The sequence below is a fragment of the Chroicocephalus ridibundus genome, chromosome 8, assembly GCF_963924245.1.
Source record: "Chroicocephalus ridibundus chromosome 8, bChrRid1.1, whole genome shotgun sequence".
Classification (NCBI taxonomy): Eukaryota; Metazoa; Chordata; class Aves; order Charadriiformes; family Laridae; genus Chroicocephalus; species Chroicocephalus ridibundus.
The window spans coordinates 51,065,753-51,086,628 of NC_086291.1; the positions used below are offsets into that span (position 1 = coordinate 51,065,753).

Consider the following 20,876-nt stretch of genomic DNA (forward strand, 5'->3'; position numbering starts at 1 on the left):
TGACTTTAACGTCCTGCAATTGCACCTCTAGATTATTGCTAAGAAGCGATGAGCTCTGAAGAAAGTAAATGTCGTGTTGATTGAAGTGTTGTGTAGCTTTCTTTGTCCTAGAATGCCTTATCATTTAGGGGTAGGATATAATCTTACAAAACGGTGTTTAGTAGCCAGAGGGGGAGAACACAGTAAAAAATCTGAAACGTGTGTTTTTTCATATATGTTGTTGCTCTTCCGGTTACAGGAGGTGCTGAAATAAATATTAAGGCACCTAATCAGTTCTGAGTCCACAGAGACTGTCCACAGAGACAATGATCCGTTCAAGGATCTGGAATAATCGTTCCACCTCCTGATAGCTTTCCCATAAGCCCATTTGGAAATGTTTTACTAGTGGAGTAGACTCCCAAGGGAAGGAGTGAAAGTCATCTGCAAAGTGGGTTACAATTGGATTGTCCAAAGCACTGAGGAACATGCGCTGTGCGATAGTCCTGCCACTCCTTCGCAGTGAACTAAGTGTGACCCACTGTGACTTTCCAGTTGACCCTATATGCAGTATTTTGTGCAGTGTTACTGAGTTTACAGCAGAGTTTATGCCAGGAGGTTCCACTGCAAAATGTGGCACATAATTACTTTCGTGTGATAAGCTACTATTTTCTATACAGTGGGAGAGAATTTGCTGTGAGGCAGACAAGGAATAACCTTTTTGTATGCTTTTGCTATGCAGATATAAGCCTTTTGGAAATTGTTTGTATTCTAAACAAAGGTAAGGGTGTCAGTACTAGGAAAAACTTGATGGTAACTCCTGAGTCCTCCTTCACTCACCTGCTGATGGCTGTTGTGAATAACCTGCTTCAAGGTCTAACCCAAAATTAGGTCCCAGCAAATCTTTCAGGCTCTGAGCACTTAGTTCCTATGCAGAAAAAATGATACGAGAATTAGGTACGTTCACACAAAATTATGTGGAGTTGCTCATTCAGTAATTACATATTAGAGACTTAAGCCATACAGCAATGCTTGGATCCTGTTAGCTGTTCCCAGGCAGAGTGCAGGTGGGATTGTGCACGAGCCTGGCCCTGATCTGTACAGAGATAGTGGTGTCTCCAAGGCAGAGCTAGCAGCAGTGCTCGATTTTACTGTGTTATGTTGATTTCTTCTGGATTAAGGCCTATGAATGTATTAGGGACATGATTGATGACATCTTGGGCTGTGATTTGGCCTTTGTGTAGGAAATCTTAATTCCTCTGAAGCCCAGTACATGTTGTTACTAAGAATGAACTGTGGCATTGCTGATCACTCTGTACAGACTTTCAGCTCAGTACCTTAAATTTGGCATTGAAGCAAACAAGATCTTGCATGGAGGATTGTTGTATGAATTTTCCAAGATTTATATCAATCCAGTTTCCCATTCCTCTTTGGATGTCACAGGCAATCCCTAGAAAGAGGGGGAAAAAAACCTACAGGTCTATTGACAAGGCAGTGTTACAAACTAAGACAACCTGTCCTTTCAGGGCAGCCATGATGATGCTAACGAAAGGCACAGAAGTAGGACACCATTCCCGTGGGTGATGACTGTTTTAGATTATTTATTGAATTAAGAGCCTGAATTGGAGCTGATTCTATCTCTGGGGAATATCCCCATGCAGTGCAAGTAGGACCCACAGACAGGACCACTCCAAGGAGACTTTGAATTGAGTCCGGGCCTGCTTTATTCCTGCACAGTGAAGTTGGCTCCAGCCACATGGACGGCTGAGTGAAGGTAGGAACCCATAACTGATATTTTGTAGCCTGGAAACAAACTCCGTGATCACTCTCTGTCCTTTGGGTTTTTAAATTATTCTACTTCTTTGGTGCTGTTACCTGTTGAATGTGATTGTTGGCTCAGATAGGTTTTAATGTAGCTGTTATATATTTCAATTTTGCTGGAAGGTGAAAGAGCCTCATAAGCGATGTTGAATCCTTTGATGCTGGGAAATAAAAGAGGACGTGTTTAGAAAGGAACTGCATTTGTTTGGAGTTTTAAGGAAGCTGACCCATTGTTTCCAACCTTCTGTGTGGCCTGGGTGGTGCCTGCGGTTGTCATATCTCGTAATTGGACTTCACAGAAGTAGTTTGTGAATATTTCCATTTATATGAACAGAAAAACATTTTAGAATATATGGGACTTACTTACAGCCTTTCAGCAGTGACAAGCAAATTGAGTGACCTGGAAGATCTCTATGCAATTCCTGCCTAGTGGTTCTGTGTTGGTTTCAGCTAATAGACAGAACAGTAAGGGAGTCAGAGCTCAGTCCTTCCGTCTTAGAAATCCAAAATGTGGAGGTCTCAGCTGAAGCTCTAACTTTTAACTGCCATGCTGTCATAACCCTAAGAGTTGTGGTAAACTCACATTGCTTGATAGGAATTGCAAGAGATGTTGGTCCCCAACCATGCCAGATAGGTTTTGTTGATACCAGATAGCAATAAGGGCAGCTGCTGCTGGAACCAGGTTGCCCAGCTTTCGCTGGAGAAGTTTTGGAGTTCAGGTCTCAGCTTTAGTAGTACTGTCCTCAGTATCGCATCTCTAACCAGCATGCTGGGTAATGAGGTCAGATTTACCTGTGGTATAAAGAAGAGCAAACCCATCAGTACAGCTTGTGGTTCTGGATAAGCATTTAAATCGGAAGAGGCTACCAAAGGAACATCTGCAGCATTATTGTAATTAAATTAAATTGCCTATCCGGGTTTAAGTCTATTTCCTTGATCACTTTCTTGCCCCTTGCTGAGATCTCTCCTTATAAAGTTGTCTAGTATTTACCACAGCTTCTCTCTGCCTTTCAGCTCTGTTACATAGAATCATAGAATCATGGAATTGTTGAGGTTGGAAAGGACCTTTAAGATCATCGAGTCCAACCTTTAGCCTACCCTGACAAGAGCCACTTCTAAACCATGTCCCTCAGTGCCCCATCTACCCTTTTTTTAAACACCTCCAGAGATGGTGAATCCACCACCTCCCTGGGCAGCCTATTCCAATGTTTAATAACCCTTTCAGTGAAAAAATGTCTCCTAATATCTAATCTAAACCTCCCCTGACGTAACTTGAACCCGTTTCCCCTCGTCCTATCACTTGTCACCAGGGAGAAGAGGTCAGCCCCCATCTCTCTACAACCTCCTTTCAGGTAGTTGTAGAGGGTGATAAGGTCTCCCCTCAGCCTCCTCTTTTCCAGGCTAAACAACCCCAGCTCCCTCAGTCGTTCTTCATAAGGTTTGTCCTCCAGGCCCCTCACCAGCTTTGTAGCCCTTCTCTGGACACGCTCCAACACCTCAGTGTCCCTCTTGTAGCGAGGGGCCCAAAACTGAACGCAGTACTCGAGGTGGGGCCTCACCAGTGCCGAGTACAGGGGGATGATCACTTCCCTAGTCCGGCTCACCACACTATTCCTGATACAGGCTGATACATGTAGACAGCTGCCGTTACATTCGGAGCATAATGTGAGCTGTACAATGGAGGCAGTTCATCATGGTATAGACCTTCCCCTAGTACAGTGACACGAGAGTTGGAGAATACCTGGGATCTGTTAGGACTGACCTGGCGAGCACACATGTTAAACTGCCTCATGTATCTGTCAACTGTGTTATAAGATCCACACTCAAGTATTGCCAGGATTGAGAGCGTATCTTCCAGGCTGGTCAGTGTTGAGTTAACAGTCAACTGTGCCATCTCTTCTGGGGTATCGAGATCAGGAACTTTAAACTGAGAAGAAACACATGTAAAAGAGTTGTCTGAGGGCTGTGGCTACCAAGTGGCTCTAAAGCAAAGTCCTCCACCAGACAGTCAGGGAGAGAGAATGTTTTTGTGGTACCACAGATGTTTGCGGGCAGCGCGCTTTGAGAAGGAGACAAAAAGTAGGCTATGCCAGGGCAGATCCACATTTCCTTATGGAACAGTGAGGTGTGAATAGTCTGGTGCCACAGCTGTAGGGAGGATGAGGGTGAAAACCCCTTCAGTTTTATGTAAAAAGCTTTTCAGGGGAGAATGTTGGATATCCCCCTGGAAACGGGCTGTTACGTATGAGCAGGAGTTCCTTGCCTGTGAAGTGTTTAGCTCGTTAATTAGTTTAAGTATAGTCTGTACCTTTTACGCTTTAAGGAGAATCTCATAAAACTGCCTGAAAACCTGTAGTTGGTTAACAATTGTTGATTTAGATTTGTCAAGGAATATTCTTTTGGATTTTCAGCTTCCACTGTCTCCTGTGCGCAGCATCCATCTGCAATAGCCCTTTCTCTTCCACCTCATCACTTCAGTTTCCTTTTTCCTCCCACCTTCCCCTGCTCTGTCTTGACCATTTTCTTGCTGCCTTCTTTTCTACACTAATCCCTTTGGTGGGGATGCCTTGGCTGAGACCATTCGTAGGACGTTACCTGCTCCAGTCTTTAAGACCCTAAATAAAACTTCCAAATAATTATTGCCATGTTAAAAGGCTTTAGGTAAGGCTGGCTTGCAATTAGTGCTTAGCTCAGTTGTTTGTAAAATTGAATGTACGCCGAGTCTTTATCTCTCTCTACCTGTCATATTAGGTAGTAGATTTTTGTTCTGGGGATTCTTACACCTTGGGTTAGCCCAGACAGTACCGTCTGCTCTCTGGGAATTTAAATAAAAAGCAACAGGAAGCTGAGCTGTGTAATGCTGGTGTAAATGCAATATCTTCTTTATCAAGGTGAAGATGTGGGACGTTGCCAGACTGAATGTGGTTGTGTGCCATTGTCTATCCAGTTAAAAAGCAACCTTGTTCTGAAATGTGATTCTGTAAAAGTGGTGTTGAAGTAACATTACTCTGTTTTCTTTCTCCTCGTATAAAATGGTTTATTTTGCTGAGGGGGGGAAAGGTGCTTTTTTTCTAGCTGCTCTGAAAAATTCACACGTAAAGGCTTTCAGCACTGTATTTGAAAGCAAAGCGGTCATTGCTAAAAGGTTACAGAGCGTGCTGTGCTGAGGAGGTTAGATGAATCAAGGCTTTCCCCAAGCCCTGATGGGTTTCATATTATGCGTTCCGATACAGTATCGTTCCTCACAGAATGAGGTAGATCATAAGAGAATAGGAAATGACATCAAAGCAATGGTAAAGTCTCTGGTTTGCAAGCCTTTTTGAGGCATTGTTGATAGACCAGAAACCTCTCACCGTGGTTTTGAAAGAAGATGGTTCTTTGCTATAGCGTATGTTCAAAGACAGAGAGAGGTCACTTTCTGTGATGAAAATGAAGGATTTTTAATGTGGCAGCATTTGGCAGGGAACTTGCTAATCAGAGTGAATGTCTGCAAGACACTCACATCAGCATTTCTCCTTTGAGAGCTTCAGCTGCAGAATGAATGGCAATATTGGATTGAGCTGCTGTGGTGCAGATGGCAAATGTGAACACAGACAAGTTGTATTGTTCAAGATTTTGCTGGAAGTTGTTGAGATGCTGTGGATGTGGTAGGCTAAGATATTTTGTATGGAACAGTATGTTTATCTTCTGACTTAACTTCAAGTAAATAGGGGAATTGTGGTGAATTTTGATAATGTTGGTGCTTAGGATTAATCTAAATGTCAAAATTGGAGGTTTTCTTTATCAGTATAACTCCCTTACAAAAGCTCTTGTGTGTCTGCCTGGCATACAGTAATGGGTTGTGCTTTCACCGTTAGTAGTTAGTGAACTGGTTTATGTTTTGGAATTACAAACTTTTTAGTTTAGTTCAACCAGTAGCAACTAGTATATTTGTACCACTACCTACATTGTCAATTTAATTTAAGTACCACCAGTAAGATTGTCTGAAACAATATGAAACATACCAAGTGTGTTGTTTAACATTACTTTTATTGGTGATTGTGTAGGTAGTGTCACACCCATTCTTTAAACAAAATCAGCATTTTAATAAATACTAGCACTGGCTTACACAGTGTGTGAAGTTAAAACGTTGTCTAAGGCACGTTTTACAGCTGTGGAGGTTTGGTTTTTTTTTTTTTTTTAGAACATCATATGAAGAGAAAATCTTTGTTTTTCACATGAAAGTATAATTGTTGGATTTTCAAGTTGTACTTGAATTATTACATTAATGCAATTTCTGTCTTTGCTGTGACAACAATATTCTAATAACGTTTAGACACATACATCCCAATCAAATACTAGTCTAGCAGGATTCAATTCCTGTTGGTCTTACTGATGTTGCCCTTTGTCACACCTTTTCTTAATGCATCATTTACATTGTTGTAGTTACAGCTTGGTATCATAATGTAGGCAACTTGAAAGATTAATTCAGTGTGTCCTCAGGATATGCAACCCATTGCTACTGATTAGACTAAACTCAGAATACTAGAATGTATCTGGTATTTTGGTAGACCTGAGCAAATAACTTCCAGTATCTTTGAAGACAAAGTGTAATTTCAAGAGTCATTCTCTGGAGGAATTAGGGAAGGCAATACCCACATTAGCAATTTTACTGTGACCTTTAAGCCAGTTTGATTTTAAAGATTACTTAAAAGAAGTTCCCCTCACCACTCGTAGCGGAGTATGCCTCTGTATTTCAGACATATCTCAGGCTCTTAGTATTGGTTCTGATAACCAGTGATAACAATTAATATCTTTCATCAAAGAGAGGCTGTAAAGAGAAGGGCAAGCAGCTGGAATGTGTATTTCAATCCCTGATGCTGCACATGGGTCATATCTAGTAAACTCTACCATATAAACCCAAGCCGATCCCAGCTTTAAGAGATGCAGCCACTGTGTGAGGAATCACCTGCATCTTCCCCTTACTGATTATTGTAAGTGCAAAGCCCAGGAGGCGATCTGTTTTGCTTGGAAACTGGTGCTAATTCTACTGTTGCTCAGTGCATAGACTAGTAAAACTTACTCCAGCGATGTCTGGGTGAAAGGTTTGAAGTTCACTTAGTTTAGCTACTGAACAGATCTCTCCCAGATTCTTTTGCAACCAGTCTTTGGTCCCAGTTGTTCCATCCTGGCACGCTGATCCTGTAACCAAAACAGATCCAAAGCGTTAAAAGCCACAACATATACTGAAGGAGGCATCTAGGTATCCTTAATGTGAATGGCTAAATATCTGCTAGCAGAAGAATGTCTAATCTTCCTATTGCAAGTGCAGGGTCTGATCTTCTGCACTCTGATTCACTTCCAGACTGGGGAAATGGTTACACCAAATGGAAATCCTATTTCTCTGCTTATATCCTATTCATTCTATAATATTGTACCTCCTTACACCGGTATTCCCTGTAGCTCAAAAGGAGAAGTGATTTCTCTTCCTCTTTCACAGGGTTGTTGTGAACAGCAGAAGTGACCGAATCTCAGTGTTGGGAAGAAGTGTGATTGTTAGGTGTAAAAATCTTCAATATTTGGAATACAAAAGATGCTCCATACGAATACTAGTGCTTTACTGGGAACTTATGCGTAGGCACCTTACCTGAGTCTGTGAACTGGGCTGTCAAATAGGCCTTCTGAAATTCATACACATCATGTTTCTTCCTTGCTGACAACACTGGGTAGACTCCATCGATTGCCGCAATGCTGGGGAAGAAACCATATAACAGGTGATTTCTATGTGAGCAAAGCAGTGGAGATCAGTGTAGTGGGGTGAGGAGAACTTCTTAATGCTGACAAACCAAGATGGCAGATGCTAGTAGTTGGCCTGTAGCATGTGGGTCATCAGTTTTAGTTTCTCCTGGGCTATATAATTTATGGTGTGTTTGAGACTAAGGATTAATATTTGTTATCCGTCTACAAGAAAATGCCCCCTTTAGAGCAGAGTCACTGTCTGATTTTGGTTGTACTCGATGCCAAACGTGAAGGTAAAATTGCCTGATTGATAGATAACTAGTGATGCAAGAGTGACTGCTCATTTAGCAACACAAAGCTAAAGCAGCTGCAGCGCTGCGGGCAGGCACTTACAAAGCTTGGTAGTAAGGGCACGGCATGCTGAGGGGCAGCAGCTCCAGCACTGTTGCGTTCACATGGGGGAGCAGGACGTGCAGCCTGTGCAGCCACATTGATGTGTCTTCCAGGGACATGTCAGTAATTTGTGGGAAGATGATCTCCGCTGTCATCATTAGCATTGTTTCTCGAACCTTAGTGCTTCCTAGGAAATCAGAGCTCTGAGGAAGGAGGAAGAAATTGAAGCAGATGATGAGCAGAGCTGTTAGAAAGCCTTGAATATTGAAGCTAAGCCGAAAAAAGTGGTGAAGGAAAAATTGCCAAAATAACCACAATTTCTTTTCTTTGTTGCTCTCCTCCCCTTCCTTCCTCTCCTTTTAACAATAAAAGTTGGAAATATGGCCTGGCTGCGGCCTTGTTGGGGAGTTGACCTTGACAATTCAGATTTTCTTTTGTCAACAGAGTTGGACAGTGAAGCAGGCCAGGTGCTTGAATTTCCTTTCCCTTGCACTCCCACAGCCACTGCTTTTGTTATGGCAGTCAGCAGAGTGGTCACAAGTGTATAAAGCGAGGCTGGGGCACGCTCAGGCTTCTCAGCTTGGCTTATTGTTAACTTGTCCTCAGCCCAGCCAGGACTAGGGCAAGCAGCAGTCTTTTTCTTGCTTGCTCATACACAAATGTTTTAATGGATGCTAACAATTTTAGGGGCCTGGTCCAGAACCTTTCATAAGTCGTTAAACTGCCACAGATAGGCAGTAAAGAAACCCTTACTGTTTATATCCTGGCTCTAGGTTGGAGTGGTGGGTGTGCTTCCCAAAGTTCCTCTGAGGAAGAACATTTTACACCGCTCTGTGCACAGAAGTTAAACTGGAGTAAGAGCTAGACTGAGACAAGATCATACTGGAGCAGGAGGAACTCCTTCTAGGTTATCTTCCAGATTTATTTTATATCTGGCCGTGAGAGTCCCAGAGTTGGAAGTCTGAAAGTTCACCTGTGACCTGTTCTGCCCCCCAGGACTTGGTCATCACAGGCACTTGGGTTACTTACCTTCAGGACAAAAGTGTTGAAGTCCTCTAGGAAGACACTGAGGTAGTGGAGGGGCTCCTCTTTGTTCCTGATTACCTCCAGGACCTTCTGGATGGCTGAGGGGCTGTAGATGGTCTTGCTCTGAACAGTTAGCTGGGCCAGTGCCTCAGCTGAGAAAAGGTCTAGGGAGTCATGCTGAAGAAGAGGGAGCACAGAGTGAGGCCTGGAGGCAGCATTCTCTCCTGCTCATCTCTCTCAACCCACCCGAGCATTCACCTATAAGGAACATTAACTTCTCTCTGGACAGGGTTTCAGACAACAAGCAGCACACAGTGTTTATTGGGATTAAATTAATAGTATCTGTTCTCTGCTGATAGACAGGTGATTTGTGAGAATGTTCTCAGCAGACCATCTATAATTTACTATCTGTTCTTCCTGTGACTTATCAGCCACTGCTGTTTGGAGCTTGTCATCGAAATTCTTGTCTTCCTACTGAATTTATATTCTCCAGATAAGATGATTATCTCCTAGAGGCAGTGCTTTTGACACTATTTTAGCATTAAAACTTAACAAGAAGAAACTTAATGAGAAAAAAATGGAAGCACATAGGAGAAAATGAGCAACATAAATAACAAACTAATCCAGTTGAACTCTGTCCCTGTCAGCCTAATGGCAAAGAATAAAATGCCAGATATTTCATATCTAGCCCTTACCCCATGGAAGTTGCTCTTCAGTGTTGCAAAATCTGAGTATGATCCAAAAGCAGTGAATAAACCAAAATACTGTAGCAGCCATTCCCTGTCTGTGGCAGTGCCCTGGGTGCAGGCGGAGCCTACAAAAGGAAAAGCAAAGCTCAGAAGATACATCGTTTCTTTTGCGGAATCACAGAAGCTTGTAACACTGTGAGTCCCCACTGACAGTGAAATACGTATAATAGTTCATGTTGCAAGTTCCTTCTGGGATCCAAACCCTACCAGACAGTGGAAGGGGGAATCATTTAGCCTTTGAGCATACTTGGGTTGCCACATTCCTTCCATGTCTGTATGTTCTAGGCTCATTCTTGATACAGCGGCTGCTTTTTGACCTCAGCTCTGCGCCATCTGAGAGAGGTTTCAGTCCTCTAAAGAGAAGTATGGTACTTTTTGCTGACCACTGTGAGCTGAAGGGCTAAGCAGCAGGCCGAGGAGTGAGGGAGGACTCCATTAAGAATTAGCAGGAGATTCAGTACATTTATTCTCCAGGGAAGCAGCTTATCCAAAGGTAGAGATGCTTCTCTGTCTGCTGACTTCGGGAGACCCTAAAGGCCTAGCACTGGTTATGCACTTAACTGTCAGATTGCTAAAATAAAAAAATGACTCTTTCCCACAGAAAGAGCAGGTCTGCATGTCACCTGAAATCAAGGACGCTTTATGAGGTGGTTGAATCTTTCTACCTTTCCGTGTTCCTGAATACCTGGAGAGAGCAGGCCTAGATGTTTGTTACCTGAGTTCTGCAGCTGGAAGTGAAGAACTCTTTTTATAAAGGAGTAGATGTGCTCTGGGTTCTCATAGGGCCCTTGGGCTTTGTGTTCATTCAGAATCTTCACTCTGCAGGACATGAATAGTCAGGGTAAGACAGCCACAACCAAGTAATCCACAGCCACTGGGACAGAATCTGCAGAGCTCTCTGCCAGTGAGTGGAAAGGTGCTAGGGCTGCATTCAGGGGATGTTTCCACTCCCTTGATGCCAGGGAACAGACACATCAATCAGAGTGTGACCAAAAGTGCTTCTTCAGGAGATTAGGCTCTTTGGTTGGTTTTTTGTGGATTTGCAGGTGTATGTGAGTGAAGGAGAGTTTCTGCTTAGGGTCTTCTGTTTGTGGCCTGAAATGTGAAACTGCAGCGGCAGCCAAGTAAGATCATAATGGTATTCACCAAATGAGAATCTCAGCTTTGGCACTGGATGTTTGAGATACTGGAAGCTGCTCTCCTCACCTAGTGGTTGAGCTCCCATCTTTGCAGGCAAAGAGAGAAGTAAGAAGAGTGTCACTGAAATGATAATGGACTTGATACCTACATGGCTGCAAGAGAGTCGCATGTCATGTCACTGGGTAAGAAGCCGAGATTCTGTGCATTGAGGCTGCTCAGGAAGAGGCCAAGCCTTCCTCCAAACCATGCAACGTAGTCCGCAGTAGAGAAGAGCTCAAATACCGTGCTTAAGTGACAGAAGATCTGCCCCAGGATGAATCGTCTCATGTCACCATGAGGAATCTGAGTCAGATTATGCTTCAACCAAAAGAAAAAGACATCATTAAAAGTGCACAATGCAGTTTATATTAACTGCGACTGGTAAAAAGGAGTTGAACTGAGGGCCAAGAAGTATGCTACAGTTCTGAGGTAACCCTGCTGGAGACTCGTCTTAAGACAAGAAGATGTAATTAACTTAATTTGCAAATGCAAAGATTGCTGCTGTGTGTGTGTTTTTTGGTGGTTTGTCTGCTTACTTGCATGTGGGGCGGCAGTGACTGTGTGTCCAGGGCTCACCTCTTCCTGGGCAGTTAAGGGTGCACGTACACAAACTGCCTGTGTGCTGCTCATCTCCAGCACGTGGCCTATGGGTACAGGATCCTGGGGATACTCTGAGGATGCTCATGGCTATAGGTAGTGGAGGATACAGGGCTGTTACAGTTGGATCAAGGAGACCATAATACAGTGCCTGCACAATGACTCCTTCATTCTTTCCCTAAGACTTGTTAGTCTTTGTGACAACACTGACGTTCCTACGAGGTTAAAGAGTGGCAGCATTGCAGAGAATCTGCATCCCTACCAGGATGGGTCCTAGACTAATTAAGATTTGTGGCCTCTTTCTGCACTTGGAACTTAGCTCCCACATTAGCACGCACTTCATGTGTAAACTGTTTTATTCCAGCCTCTTGAACAGGAGGTGAAGTTGCTACCTGCTTTGCAGCTGCATTGAATGCATCCATGAAATCCCCAATGGTGTGAGAGGTCAGAGAGCTGAAGACCTTGCCTGCTTTGTCCATGTCACGCAGGACATCGCTAGCCAGTGTGTAAGCTGCCAGTTGCTCTGGGCTGAGTCCTGTCACAGCATCAACCTGTGAAATCAAATATTAAAATTACGATCCTTGCCTTACAGCAGGAGTGTTTGCTAGCTGTGAAGGGCTGTCAGGCAGGATTTGAGCCTTGCACAGGGCTCTGTCTTGCAGAGTTACTTACAATGCTGAAATCTGCATTCATGTCAGTCAGGTCTCTGTATGTAGCCAAGGAGCTGAAGGAGCCCAGATTTGTTTGTAGCCAACCCAAGTTTCCCCCGGTGTTCTCAACGCATGCGCCACCTTTTAAACAAAGCATAATTCAAGGGCGATATAACCAGCGGTTTGGTCCCATGGTTCTCCTGTGGGAATAGTAAGACTGTCCTGATACAGGAGTTGCCCAAAACGTCTAGGTGCCTAAATCCCTCGATGATATTGACATCACTGAAGTGACTAATGCCCAATGTGTACCTTCAGCCATGTAAGTATACCTGGCATTCCCATATCTTTTGGCAAAGGCATGGGGATCAGGATGTTAAATTTGGGAGGTTCTGGGATATTGTGGTAATGGTAGCCAGAGAGGTACCAATAATGGTCCAGTTCTCAGCTGGTGAGCTGCCACCGCAGAGAGGGGCAATGACTAAAACCAGGGCTTGTCCCAGCCTTAAGGAGAAACACAGCTGCTTCTGCAGATGCTTTTGTTCTCTGTCTCTCCTTGCTATAGAGCAAAAAGCAGTTGACATCTTCCAGTTTTAATTGGATTGTCTTTTTCATGGGTAGATGCCCAGCATCCCGTAATTTTGTGAGTATGTTACTGCTCCTAACAGATGCAGGGAAGTTCACAAGAGGGAGTGAGTGCAGGACACCTTCAGCATACCTTCTTGAGAAGCCTTAGCAGACAGGTAGCTCTTTGCAAAGCTGTAAACATCCCGGTGGGTAGCAGGAGACATCTGTTGAAAGCTGCCCTCTAAGCCACCCATTCTGTGAGAGAAGGGAAAGCAGGAGGTTCATTATAGCAGTAAAGCCTTGTTTTTGGTGACTGAAGTCACCAAATGTTTGTAACATGATTGCACACAAAACCTCTGCAGTCTATGGCCTGTTTTCTCGGTGGTAACCAAACCTCTTCCCTTGGATGAGTTTGCATTGTTGAACAAGCATTATTATGCCAAATTTGTAGTTGGATAGAGATGGCACAGCCCTGATCAGAAACTGGAGCTGTGAGAGAATGAAGCTGTTGGGAGTGAAAATGGGAAGGAAGGGTGAGCTTGGGATTTTAAGTGCCATGATATAATTTTGTTTCTGTGTTCAGATAGGACCAATCAGGGCCATGGGAATTCTCTTGCTATGTACAAAAGCTGAAGGGGGGGGAAAGTTGAAGTGAATGCATGCAATGAGGTACTCACATAATTTGGTATATTCTACAAGGCATGTTCCTTGGGATAGCTGCAAGGGCAGAGGCATTTATGCTGCCCAGCCACAAGCTGAGCTTGTTCTGGAACCAGTCCTTGTACTGTGAAATGCTAAAAGTAGGGAATTGCCCTTGGAGTTTGTGAAAGATGGCACTGAACATGGCATCTCGGACTTGCACATTTGCCAGGGATGATAAGCCTTCCTGCAAAACAAAGCAAGTAAGAACACAAATCAGCTGTGACCTGATGCAGTTGTGTAGCTCTTGCTGTAGTAAGTGTGTGGGTCTGGGTGGAATAACGTGTTTGACAGGGGAACCAGCTCTGGGAAGATACTCTCTAGGTCCATATGGGCTGAAGCCCAGTAGTTTCTGCAAGATGCTGTTCTCTCAGTTCACTGTGTACTAAAACAACATCCCCATGCAAGGGTTGGTATCTCACCTGAGAAGCAGTGGCCACAAACTCGGCAACAAAGGCAGATATGTCCAGAGCTGGCCTGCTCTCCAGGGAGCCCAGGAGGGTTTCAACCATGCTGGTATCATCCAGGACTCCAGGGCCAAAAAATACGTGGGCAAGCTGGGTAGCGGTGAGATTGTCCCTTACACTGAGCTGCAAAACCAATGGGACATGATCAGAGAGAAGTAAAATGTTGCTAACAGGCAGAGACCTAAGCCATGGAGTTGGCTGGATTCCCTGTGTTGGGAAGAAGAGCTTTACTATGGCTGGAGCAATGTCTGTTTACTGAATTAGATCATCTAGGAGTGTGCTCAGCCTTGTGCATGCAATGAGCTGTAGCAGAGCATGATGCAGGACCTGAGCAAAGGCAAAGCTCTCAGGTCTGAGTTAGAAAACAAACTAACCCCGTTGAAGTCTGTCATTAACCTGGTGAAATCTTCATAATGAGCATTGGACGCAAATGCCCCCAAGTTCTTCTGCAACCACTCCAGACTTGTTTCCTGTCCCAACGCACACGCAGAACCTGCAGCGCAGGAGAACAAGAGAGTGTCACTCGCCTTCCCTCCGATTTGCTAGAATGTACAGGAATGCTAAAAACCCATTTTAGGTTTTGGCCCATGTTACCTGTCGTGGTGTGTTGACTTTCAAGGAAGGTCAGCAAAGCGCTACAGATGCCTTGCTGATTCATGGGCAACAGGGACGTGTATGCCTGGCTTAAGGAGGACACACTGTGGAGGAAAATCACATGGGAAAGATTTAATTCCTGCTTTCTAGCTGGTGCCATGATGCTGTGCATGGGAGAGAGAAAATTCAGCAGAAACAGTTTCACAAAATGAAAGAAAGAGGAAGGGAAAGCTTACTTGTTATGAAATGGCATTTTGCTCCTTTCTTACCGGCTGTAATCTGTATGTGAAAGACTGGACTGCCAAAGGCACTTTGAGAGATCCGTGCCCCAGGGCAGGATTAGCTCTGTGCAGACGTTTGTCTACGCTGTTGTCAAAAGTCCTTAGAGACTGTGATAGTACAGCCTCCCCTAGTGATCTCTTTGTGTTCTTTCTGAATTAGTTAAACCCCTGAACGGCTGATGAAATGGGTAATTAGCCTCCCTCCCTATGTTGCCAAATTCGTTTCAGAGTGTTTTCTGAATAGCCAGTGCAAACTGCTAGATCTGAACCATTTGCTATAGGTACACAAGTGCTGTACAGATGCAAAAAGCAGGGCTGTGCCATGCCAGCCCCTGAGAATACAGTTGTGCCAGAAAAGGGAAATTCAAGACCAGATTGGAAATGTCTATTATGGGCCCAGCCCTGCTCTTTTTTTTCCTGCATACTTCCTAGGTCAAAGCAGGGCTGTTGTTGGCAGCACGGTCTTCCTTGCTTTGTGTGGCCCAGATGTGACTGTCTGTGTGGTTTCCTTCCAGTGCTGCCCTTTGGAGTTTATTTCTCAGTTTAATCTGTTTCATTAGACAGGATATTTCCTCTCATCTCTTCTTGATGTTTTTTCGTTTTACTGCTCCTAGTTGCAGTATTTTACAAATAAGTAAAATCTATTTAATAGAAATTATAATTGACTTTGTACTATATTAGCAAACATTTTTATTTGCTTTTGCACAGTTTTACTCAAAGGAAGGAAGATCTGACTCTGGCTATTTTGTTTGACTGATGGAATGTTTCTTTAAATGATGGGCTCTTGCACAGATGTTCTTTAGCACAGTGCAGCCCTGGCAATTCCTTGCTCTTTCCTGATGATCCCCTTTTTTATTTTGCATGCAGTAAAGAGGACACTTCCCTTGTGTACTTACAGAGCTCTGAAACTGTCACAACCAGAAATGTGGGACAGGAACAGTTTGGTGTCCTCCTTGCCAGCACTTGGCAGTAGCAGAGCGAGTCTTGCAAGCAAACGAGTCCATTCAGCAGGGCTGAAAGCTGGAAATTCTGCCTCGATATCTCCTGTGAACTGAGTGAGCATCTTTTTCCTCACATCGTTATTCTTAATAGTGGTTATTGCTAGCTGAAAGAGAGAAGTAATGAGCATCAATGAGAAGGCAGGATTAAAGAGACCCAAGTGCAAAGCCACAGGGAATAGCATTGTAGAAAACAACTGAGCGAGTCCCAGAGAAGGGAAGATGCATTTAGGTATGTCCTGTGAACCTGCCACATAGGTAGCCAACACCAAGGGATAGCTATGAGAGTCTCAGCAGCTGTCCCTGAACATGGTGCAGGGACGCTCTGCCACTCCAGGGCTCACTGAAAGCGCTGGCTGCACGCTGGCCCCTTGTGACCACTCAAGCATAGGCAGATACATGTCTTAGGTGAGAAGTGGCTGTGAGGATCAGCTTCCTCCACAGGGCCACAGATAATGAGGTTCAGTAGTTCTGCGCAGTACAACCTCAGTGTTGCCATGAGCATGCACTTGAGTATCATCCAGCCATTAAGTCTTGGGCACTGGTGTTTGAATACTTTGGGCCAGACAGCCATGGTGAGAGGTTGTACATGATATGCTTTGTTGCAGTTGTTCATACTTAGAACAGAAGCTCAGAAACCATCTTTGAAGACGTCTTTAAGATTCTGGATAGCTGAAGTCCACACTGCATGAGTTTACGCTGGACTTGCAGTGTTAATAACCCTACCTGGGCTGCCTCTCTGTTGAACTGGTCTAAATACTGATAGATTTCCTCTGATGGTTTGTTATGTAGTTTTGCAAGGATCTGACACATCTCCTCCTCTTCATTAATGGCATCAGATGAAAGCGTCAGGGATGCTAGTTGTGGTGGGGATAACTTGTCCAAGACATCCATCTGTGGAAAGGGACACAAAGCAGATGGCAACCTTCTTAAGCACGTGAGAGTGATTTGTAAATGTTAGTGCTTCTAAGAAGACTCAGGACAAATCTGCAAGGCTGGAATATCCACAGGACTTGTAAAGTCCTTTTTCCATCAGGATGTGTAGTATCCCATTTCTGAATGTTACTTACTGTAGCTCTGCAAGTGCCATGAGGCAGTGAAAAGCAGTGAAAACGTTTGTGATAATTAGACACTTACGCCAGAGTATTTTTTAAGAAAAATGACCCATCACCTCTCATGTTGTGTGGAGCATAAAGACATTGCAGATGCTGGGAAAGTAGTGTGTTTTCATGGTGGAATACTACCATGTTCTCACAGTGAATGCTAGTGGGGGAAAAAAATATTAAAAACACTTACTCCCACAAAGTGTTTTTTCCAAGTCACTAAGTCCTGGTACTCGGCATATTTGCTAAAATTTCCAAGATTTACTTCCAGCCAGTTCTGAGTACTTTGGGTTACGCTGCCGCATGCAACACCTGGAAAAATAATGATACTGGGAACACTGGAGACCACATATTCCTTCCTGATGTTCTGACTGGAAACCCTAGTCACTCTTACAAATTCCCATTAAACCTTTGCAGAATGCTTTGAATTCACATTGGTATGAGAGAGACCAGAATCTTCATTATTCAGTAATAATGCTTTTGTGCTGTTGTCTAAGTTTGGGCTTGTTTATCTTTAACAGTGTTAGGCAACCTAATGTTGTGGCTGGCAATGGTTAAACTTACTAGTGAGCCATCCAAAATACAGGAGGAGTTGTGAGAATCCCATCAGTAAGAGGAAAAGGCCATAGTGTTGGAGCAACAATGTAAGTATATGCTTCCTTTACCTTTCTTGTCGTTAAGAGCATCTCAGACATCACTACAGGAATTCCTGCTGCGTCTCAGGCCCAGAGTGCGCTGGAAAGCTTTCAAAGTACATTCCCAAATTAAGACTTTTTGTGCCATTACCTGATTTCACTTTTGATGTCAAGAAGGTTTTACAGAATCCAAAAACATGGGGACTGTTTTCTGTGGGGATGCCAGCATAGATTTTGTTGAAACCCTTCAACCTGCAGGAGGGAATGTTGGGATGGTTATGGGAAGTATTTTAATTTAATCAAATCAGAATTTTCCAATAACAAAAACTTTTCCATTAGAAAAATTTCAGCAGCTTTCGTTGTTATTCATTATTGCAAGACCTTATTAGAGAGGTTCTTAAGTAACTGCAAAGTATCTTCAGATCAGACTGAACGTAGCTTACCTATGTGTTAAGGCCGTTTTTATTTTCAAAAAAGTTTGCTCTCTACTTGATGCAATTCCTTAAGATAGAGGTCACAGAATTGCTAAGGTTACTCTAATTAAAATCTTGTTGCGTTTCAGGGTATTTTGCATGCAAGCCTGAAAATACCGAGTGTTTTACTGGTGGTTATTTCTGCTTTTCGGGGGGAGCGTTACACTCTGCTTTAGGAATATGTGAATGTATTGCTAGAAAGTCATATACAGCATAAATAAATAGAAATGCTCAGGTAAGATAAACATGTGTAGAACAGATGACTCACATTTGCTGATAGGAGTCACATGAAATATTGACAGGTATCTCTGCAACGATCATTTCATTCACAGAGTGCAACACGTTTTGTAGAGTATCTTGAAACCAGTCAGCAAAACCATCAGCTTTCATTTTGGGAAAACTAGGAGCTATTTTACGCAAGGCAGTGCTTAGTAGGAGATGGGCAAGGTCACTGTTCTGAAGCTCGACCTGTAATCACACAACACCTTTTCAGTATAGTTAACACGTAGTTTATCATGCTAAACCTTCCCCAATTTAAGATATTGTTCAGGATTATTTCATCTCTCTCTTCACACATGAGAAGTGACCGTAAAGGTGACTGGATCGGTATCACCAAGGGAGGACCCAAGCAGGGAGCTTTTGGAAAGAGTGCATAGTGCTTGCTGTAGGTCTGTTTTTCCTGAGCTATACTCAGCTATACTGATACTTCCCATCACATCCTGCTATGGCTCAGCGTAGACCCTGGGACGAAGAATAGCTTGGTGTCTGGACAGAAAAACAGATTACTACAACCCCAGGCCTTTAAGGAACAGCTACCCAAGGATTTGGCCTGTAGCCTTGTCTCAGGCAGGTTTCCCTGTGATGACTGGAGTGAGGCTGTAGGATGAGCCCATCTTTTCTACGGCCAGGGCTGGGGTTTGAGTATCAGACAGCGGGCATTGATTCAAGTCACTGCAGTGTTTGGGTGGAGAAGCTTCGGAGCGCAATAAGGGAAGTTACCGATGCGATGTTGTTCAGCGTGGCAAAGAACTTAGCAAGATCTGCTGGTGTGTCTAGATTGTCCATAATGATCATCATGTTTGTTTCATCAGCCAGAGCCCCGGTTTCCAGTGTTAGTTGTGCCAGCTGAGCTGGTGAAAGCTTTTCCAGAGCTGACATCTGAAAAGGAACACAGAAACATCTGTATATTTATAACAGGGATCACTGTCAGTGCTGTGGCAAGAAGTTACGGATCGGCCATGCTTATGTAGAGAGGAGCCGGCAATGCTCAGATACAGCTAGCTTCAGTATGTGACCTACCCCATTGAAATTTGTATTGAGTGAAGAGAACTCCTGGAGAGTGGCATGGACACTGAAATGGCCATAGTTGGCAGCAATCCATATGCTGCTATTTGCATTTGGGAAACAGGTGATGCCTGAAATGCAGAAGAATAGCCCACATTCAGCAAACCAGTCAGCAGTTTCCTGCATCTTGTTGTCTGTTACCTGTCTGATTTGCGTTAGGACTCTTATACCACTGTCCATCACTGTAGCATCTAGGGACTTAACGTGTAAAATTAATTGCAATGACATGTTCCTAGTGGACTTCACAGAGGGTCTGCACATTTCCTTTTTTTGCACTTAAAACGCTCTGGTTGTGTATAGTTTTTAGGTTAGAAGATTGAAACTCAGGAAGTATTTGCCAAGCACAAAGATTAAATACTATAATGGGAGAAAAAGAAAAGCTCTTGAGTAGTGTGTGTATATTTACCTTGAGTGTTATGGTAGGTCTCCAGAAAGTTGTGTATTCTGCGATGGATTGAGAGTCTCTGCTCGTCTGTGTAATGCTCATACACTCTGTCCATTGCTTGCACACTGTATCAGCACAAGAGCAGAAGTAGGTTATGGGTTAAACATCTGCGGAGGGCACTTTTCCTTTAGAGGAAAAATTCAGATCCATAGGAAAAATGAGCTGAAAGTACTAGTGTCAGTAAAACTGAAATGTTTAATTTGGTCTAAATCAAACTATTCTTTCTCCTCGTTGTTCCCTTGGTAACATCTTGAAAAATAAAATGAAGGTATACTCGGGCGTTTTATGCTAATCTGATGAATGGTTTTGGCTGATGCAAAACTTGTTGTGAAGCTCAGTATGCTAAAAGCAGTGAGATGTCAGATACTCTGGGGGAAGTGACTCTGTTGGTTTGATGGGGTAGTGAGAGCTTGGCCACTCTTGGGGAAGCTGGCTGCTCATGACTCACAGGTTTTGATGAGACTGGCAGTCAATGTCCAGAGGCAGGAGCTGCAGATAGTTGTCATTCATAGCTGGCAGGAATAGCTGCAGCTCCGAACCAAACCAGAGGGCATATTCGTTTGCTGTAAAGGTGCTGAGTGGTAAAGATTTAAAAAGCAAATCGAAGAGCAGCTCACGAATCCGGGGGTCAGGAAGGATAGTGAGATCCCTCTGGAAACAAAACCAGCACACACAAATTGACTTTAGCAATTACTGCTCTCCACAGGTAGATTAAACTGCCTAGTGGCAGGAGAAGTTTCCTCTTCTCCCCCTGATGTAGAGTGCAGTTTTCAGGAAAGCCATCAGTGTTTTAGCATGAATGCACAGTAGTGCAATACAATGTAACACTGGACTAATGAATTTTGTAACTGAATGAGATTACTACTGTAATGAATTAATGAAATAACTGTGCTTTACATTTTCCAGTAGAAAAGCCATTTGACCGCGGTCTTAGCTAATGAAGTTTATTATTCCTCTCCTGTAAGGGATGAGTTCTGAGTTGAAGGGAAACCAAGGTGCTAAATAAACATTGTGAGAGAAAATAAATAACCTTCTTAAAAGAGTAAGGTGTCTGCAGTGTAACCCATAACATGAATAAGAATAATCACTTTGGATACTGCTCTATGAAGCCCAGGCATGTGAGCTCTAACCCAGTGGTCTAGAGCCCAGGGTTTACATTGCTGT

At 43.6% G+C, this 20,876-nt stretch overlaps 1 protein-coding gene across 11 annotated transcripts in view; it reads left to right on the forward strand.

The window, feature by feature from the left end:
- The first annotated feature begins 1,642 nt into the window (after positions 1 to 1,642).
- The window catches only part of MSLN (mesothelin), a 75,780-nt gene continuing 56,546 nt past the window's right edge, over positions 1,643 to 20,876 (forward strand). For 6 of the 11 annotated variants that reach the window (XM_063344530.1, XM_063344528.1, XM_063344536.1 and 3 more), the window contains exons 1-3: positions 1,643 to 1,750; positions 15,613 to 15,769; positions 17,337 to 17,459. The gene's annotated coding sequence lies outside the window, so the exon portion shown is untranslated. Of the gene's footprint in view, positions 1,751 to 15,612; positions 15,770 to 17,336; positions 17,460 to 20,876 lie in introns of those variants that run through there. The other 5 variants (XM_063344529.1, XM_063344532.1, XM_063344538.1 and 2 more) reach the window with 2 other exon arrangements.